The sequence below is a fragment of the Orycteropus afer genome, unplaced genomic scaffold (assembly GCF_000298275.1).
Source record: "Orycteropus afer afer isolate SDZICR_OR568_19922 unplaced genomic scaffold, OryAfe1.0 scaffold00923, whole genome shotgun sequence".
In the NCBI taxonomy this organism is placed as follows: Eukaryota; Metazoa; Chordata; class Mammalia; order Tubulidentata; family Orycteropodidae; genus Orycteropus; species Orycteropus afer.
In genome coordinates this window covers 434,442-440,998 of record NW_006922510.1, presented here as the reverse complement: position 1 = coordinate 440,998, position 6,557 = coordinate 434,442, and the positions used below count along the sequence as shown (strand labels likewise).

Below are 6,557 nucleotides of genomic sequence, written 5' to 3'. Positions count from 1 at the left end.
TAAAAAATGAAGCCATTCTTTTGTTTCTTAAAATTGCACTCTATTGTCTTATTGAGAAATGTTATCCTGAAACAGTTTTCCTTCTAGGAAAGGAAAGAAGGAAAACCTTAAATGTATATGTATTTTATGTACGTGTATATAGGAACTCTGGTGATGTAGTGCTAAAGGCATTTGACTGCTAACCAGAATGCTAGTGGTTCAAACCCATCAGCCACTCCTCAGAAGGAAGGTTGGACAATCTATTTCTGTAGTGATACCGCCTGGGAAACCCAAGGAGTGGTCTCTATGAGTCAGATCAGACTCCATGGCAGTGCATTGTGTTTGTATAGAGAGAAACAAGGAACTGATGACCTTTTATTAAAAATTTGATTACTCTCCATTAGCAAATCTTACTTCTTTAAGAACAATGCAATTCTCTTGACTGAGTCATTGAAGGCTTGTTTTACTTGCTTGTTCCTCAGGGTGTAAATGAAGGGGTTCAGCATAGGGGTGATGGAAGATGTGAGTACTGCTATACCCTTATTAATGGCCACTGAATTCTTTGCTGAAGGTTTGATATACATGAAAATGCAGCTTCCATAAGTGATGGAAACCACAATCATGTGGGAAGAGCAGGTAGAAAATGCTTTTTGTCTTTGCTGGACAGAAGGGAAGCGTAGAATGGTCCTGATGATGTATGCATAGGACAGAATAACACATATAAGAGTTGTGATAAAGGTCAACACAGCACAAACTGTGACTACCTGCTCTATGAGCCATGTTTCTGAGCACGAGATCTTTAGCAGAGGTGATGCATCACAGGCAAAATGGTCAATGACTTTAGAGTCACAGAATTCCAGATTTAGGCCCAGGCTCAGTGGTGGGAGTATGATCAACAAGGCAGCTAACCAGCAACAAAGGATGAGTCTTCTACAGACCTTGCTGCTCATGATGGTTGCGTAATGTAGGGGCTTGCAGATGGCTACATATCGGTCATAGGACATGGTGGCTAGGAGGAAAAATTCTGTAACACCAAAGAGGTCAGTAAAAAAAATTTGAATGACACAATTGTCATATGTAATTTTTTTTATCACCTGTTGATATATTGTACAAGTATCTGGGAATACAAGCAGATGTGAATGAGATTTCTAAGAAGGAGAAATCTTTTAGGAAAAAATACATGGCAGTTTTAAGATGAGAATTGATGAAGGTGAGAAAGATGATTGTCAGGTTTCCAATTACACTCAGCATGTAGGTGATAAATAGAAAGATGAAAATCACAACCTTCAGTTGTGGGTCATCAGTCAGTCCCAGCAGGATAAATGTTATTGTGTTGTTTCTCATCATTGACTTCTGACTTCTATCCAATCTGCATCTAAAATTAAAGATATTTGATATGAGGAGAGTGGTAATTAATGGTGGAAAATAAAATGAAAGATACTTTATGTAATTTAAAAATTGATTACATGTATTAGCAATATACTGGTAGTGTATGTTCCACAATTGTTTATATTTGAATATTTCAGGAGAAATTAAAAAAATCAAGTAGCTTTATATATCCCACACTCCATTATATTACTCTTGCTTCCTTCTTGTCACATTTTCTTTCCAATTTATGTTTCATTTTTATCTACACCATGAGTTTGATTATTTCATATAGTTAGAACTAATGGTAATATTTTGTAATCTCAACAGCCTACTCATAGGCTGAATTATAAAACTGAAGCTCAAAGCTTCTTGATCATCTTCATGTGCTTCCTTAAGGTTTTATTCTGGGTGAAGTGGAAATATATCACATAGAAGCTCACTATAGAGGCGCTCCAAATCCACTGCATACGATTTTGAGATCTAGCATTAGCACAATTTCAAAAAGAATGTTTCCTTTAAGCAGCTCCCTTTACTCACACCTTCCCTTGACTCTCCCTCATGATTTTCAGTTTAATTGAAGCTTATTTCCCCCCACTCTGATGTAGAAGATAAAGATACTTTATAAGAAATTTACTGTGCAGAAGTTAAGATATACTGGGTCCAACATGCATGAAGATGCAAGACATCATCACAACTTTTCAGTTAAGATTGAAAAACACCTCAACATCTTATTATTTTTACCACTAAATCTGACATCTATCAGATTTAAAATACTAAAGAGTTTCTCCAACTCCTGATTGCTTTTCTATGATTCAGTTATATCCTCTATAAAATATGAAAAATTACATGTTTAGTATATAAAGCATTTATAAAGGTATCTGACTGATAATGATTTTTATTTTTTGGTCATCATGCATTCATTCTTCAATGTATTTTAATCATGCTTTTATCCCCAACATTACAATAAAACAGTTTATACCAAAATTTATCAAAGTCTTCCTTTCTGCTATTAAAGTTTAGGAGATTTCTAAGTGGAACGTGTACTTTTATCACACACTATTCTTACATTGTACACATACTATATTCTTTCATGATTTACTGTAATACAACATACACCAGTTTTCTGTGACCTTTCTAGTATCAATTCTTTTGAACATGTTATCAGGAGATGCCAATCCTTGGAGAAAGACATTATGCGGTCAAGTACAAAGGTCAGCAGAAATAAAGAAGAAGACCCTCAATAACATGGATTGACACAGTGGCTACAACAATGGGCTCAAATATAATAACAGTATTGTGAATGGCACCGGACTGGGCAATGTACAACAAACAGTACACGTACAACAGTACATAGATTTGCTTTGAGAAGGAATTGACTTGATAACACCTATCAACAACAACTTCTAGGTATTTATTTTCTTTCTTGCTCAGTTAAGTTGCTAGTTGTCAGCTTTCTTTCTTAGTACTTCTTTACCTCCTAACATATTCACTGTCTAAGAATTTTCTTGATCTTCTAATCTCCAAAATATGACTGCTTTTAAGAATCTCAGTTATACACCAAATGCTACAAAGTCCAAACATACACATTCTGAAATGGAAGTCTTGATTTTCAACACTTCCATCCTCTTTCTTCTCTGGACTCTTTACAGTAAAAGTCATATATTTATTAAGACTTTGCAATACAGGATCAATGTTATTATGCTAGATAGTCAAATATACAGTTTACATGAATTATCTATCTGCCCTCTAACTTTCTGTTTTCCCACTCTACCCCTTTATCTGGTACCTAGCTCCAAGGTGGAATACACATACTCAGCCATTGAGGTTTATTTTTTTGTTTTTTCCTCCAAGTTTCTAGAAATCTGTGTGTAGGAGACACTTTCCATATCGCTAAGTTATACTACAGAATGACCACCTACACGTTGTTGTTTAAAATAATCTTGTCAATGACTATACACTAACCAGGTTTACAGCACTCTAAAACTGATATTCCATTAATACTGATACTAGAAGTCACATTTCAAAATTGTATTCAGTTGGAAAAACTCCTTTATTAGAGGCAAATATAATCCTAGTCTCAAAATGGAAAATGTAACTGCACTGAAAGAATTTTTCCTACTCACCCTTCTGGCAGTTAATCATGCCCTCCTTCTATGGGTTGTTCAATTGCAACTGTATTTAGAGCTACAATTTTAAAATGAATGTGATGTTGAAAACCAGCCTGAAGATTTCTGGTCACCATTCATTGAATCTGCTCACTTCCCAGTGACCATCACAACAGCCTGGGAATGCATAATCTGCTTGCATTTTCTATCAATGGCAAAGCTCAGTGTGTGGAGGGTGAGTAACAACATGTAATGTAAAATTCATTACAATAGATGTTGTGCTATCACAGGTTTTCTTCTATTCCTCATCACTGAAAAGAAAAGCTAGCTAAAAGGAACTTCTACTAGCTATGAAGACTTGATGTTCTGTACCACCTTAGTTCAGAGAAGGGTTTTCCCATGTCAAGCCTGACTTTTTTTATTTGCCAGCTCTTCACCAAAGTTAGTAAACAAAAGTCCTTAGTGACCTGGTTCAAAAATCAGTAATGAATCATCTGTGTAATGAACTTGGTGAAATAAATTTAACATGGTAACAGTGGGGGCATAACCTTAAGAGGCAGGAGACAGCATCAAAAGCATTTAAAACAGACTGGTAGGGAAACAGAAATATTATTAAAAAAAATAAAATAAAAACTAAAAAAACCTCATCCAGTTTTATTTGTATTTTAAAATTCATTTCTATAATGTAAGATAATAGATTATAGATCTTTATTTTCTCCTTTTCCACTTTTTCATAATATGAATAAGTTATAAAAAAAAATTTTATTAGATAAGTAAAAGCAGAAAAATGGAGGGACAAACAACAAAGGGAATGGCTTTAGAAGCTGGAACAAAATCTACTGCTTTGGAGCCTATCCTTCCATAATTTTCTTCCCGCAATCACACCAACATGTGTCACATGTAGTATTTACAAATGAGCAAACATTGAACTTAAAAAAAAAGCTTATATATTGAGATGTAAAGCTAGTGTAACCTTAGACATATATCATCTCTGTATCTTAAAATGTATTAATATGCACCATTTTAATTCCATTCAGTTTCAGTCCACGGTACATATGTAACATCAAATTTTAAAACAAAATTTATTGTTGTAAATTTATGCTGTTCCCAATGTTTCACCATTTTAAAATATTACTCTATGAATAGTCAGTAATTTTTCAGTCACTACTTGAAATTGTTTTAGTTTATTTCCCATCTTTCACAACTATAGAAAAATCTACAAGATGAATCCTTATGAAATCATTATTTGCATGTTGTCAGAATAATTGATAGTAGTGAAATTTCTTTAAAAAATTAATGTATGTGTTTAGAACAATAACCTATTCATATTGTGAATAGATACCTAGACAGCTGCTGTCAAGTGGACTGTAGCACATGGCAATCTTAAGTACAACAGAAAGAAAAGTTGCCCGTCTGAATCATTTTCACTATTGTGGGCATGCTTGAGTGTTTCGTTGCAGTTATTACACCAAACCACTTCCCTGAGTGTCTCAGTCACTGAGAATACCCGTCATCAAATATGATGTTCTCCTTTAGCCATTGATCCTCCCAGCAAATGAGTTGGATAGTGTTCTGTTGTGATCCATGATGTTTTCATTGGCTAATTTTTGGAAATAGATTGCCAAGCCTTCTTTTTAATCTGTCTTAGTCCAGAAGTTCCTACTTAAACCTATCCACCATGGTGACTCAGCTGGTATTTAAAAATCAGTGACATAGCTTCCAGCAGCATAGCAACCTACAAACCCTCACAGAATGAGAAACTGACAGATGGGTGGTATATTAGTTTCCAATCTTCTTTCCGAGGAGTGGCTGGTGGGTTTGAAGAGCCAGCCTTCTGGTTAGCAGTCAAATCATGAGACTTGTTTTATTGTGTATTATGGTGAATGTTCTGTGGGTCCTTGAAAAGATTCTGCTATTCTTTGACTGTGGGTTTTACAAATACCAATTTGGCCAGGTTGGTTGATTGTCTATTTCAAATCTTTTATGAAGATGTTCTAGCTAGATTTTCTATCAAATACTGAGAAGGGTAATAAAATCTCGAATCTATAATTATTCATTTGTCTATTTTTTCTTTCAGCTCTATCAGTTGATGATTCAAGTATTTATGAGTTCTCTTATGAGCTACATACATACATAGACATAGTGCTTATACTCTGCCTTCTTTATTGATACAATAATTTATTTTTATACTCAATATCCCGCTTTATCCCAAGAAAAAATCTTCTGAAATCTACATCGTCTGATACGAATATAGACACTCCAGTTTTCTTTTGCTTAATGTTTCCTTGGTATATTGCCTTAAAAAAGATACTTTTCTTTACCATATATATTTATTTATATTCAAAGTATTATTTCATAGATGACATATTATATGGTTTGCTTTTTTTCTTAATGGACAAATTCTTCCTTTTAATAAATATGGTGCAACTTTGGTTATAGTTGGCTTTAAAATTATCATCTTGAAATTTGTTTTTTATCCTACCTGTTCTTGTTGCCTTCTGTCATTTTCCTACCTACTATTGGACTAAATATTTTTATAATACCATTTATGTCGGTTACTTTTCAGTAATTATACCCCTTTGTGTGTGGTTGCTCTAGAGTTTCCAACATTCATTCCTAACTTATCACAGTCTACTTTTAATCATATCATATCATTTCATGTATTATATAATAATTTTACAATTGTTGTTGTTGTTAGGTGCTGTTGAGTCATTTCCGACTCACAGCGACCACATGCACAGCAGAACAAAACACTGCCCGATCCCGCGCCAGCTCCACCATCGATCCCTGCTGTACTTGAGCCCATCGTCACAGCCACTGTGTCAATCCATCTCGTTGAAGGCCTCCCCCTCTGTTGGCCCTCCACCTTACCAAGCATGACATCCTTCTCCAGGGAATGGTCCCTTCTGACAACATGACCAAAACAGGGGAGACGAAGTCTGGCCATTCTTGCTTCCAAGGAGCATATCGGGTACACTTTCTCCAGGACAGATCTGTTAGTTCTTTTAGCAGTCCATGGTACTTTCAGCATTCTTCGCCAATACCACAACTCAAAAGCATCAACTCTTCTTCCATCTTCCTTATTCATTGTCCAGCTCTCACATG

At 35.0% G+C, this 6,557-nt stretch overlaps 1 pseudogene; it reads right to left on the bottom strand.

The window, feature by feature from the left end:
• Positions 1-389: 389 nt before the first annotated feature.
• LOC103212335 lies at positions 390-1,347 on the bottom strand (annotated as a pseudogene).
• Between the last annotated feature and the right edge of the window lie 5,210 nt (positions 1,348-6,557).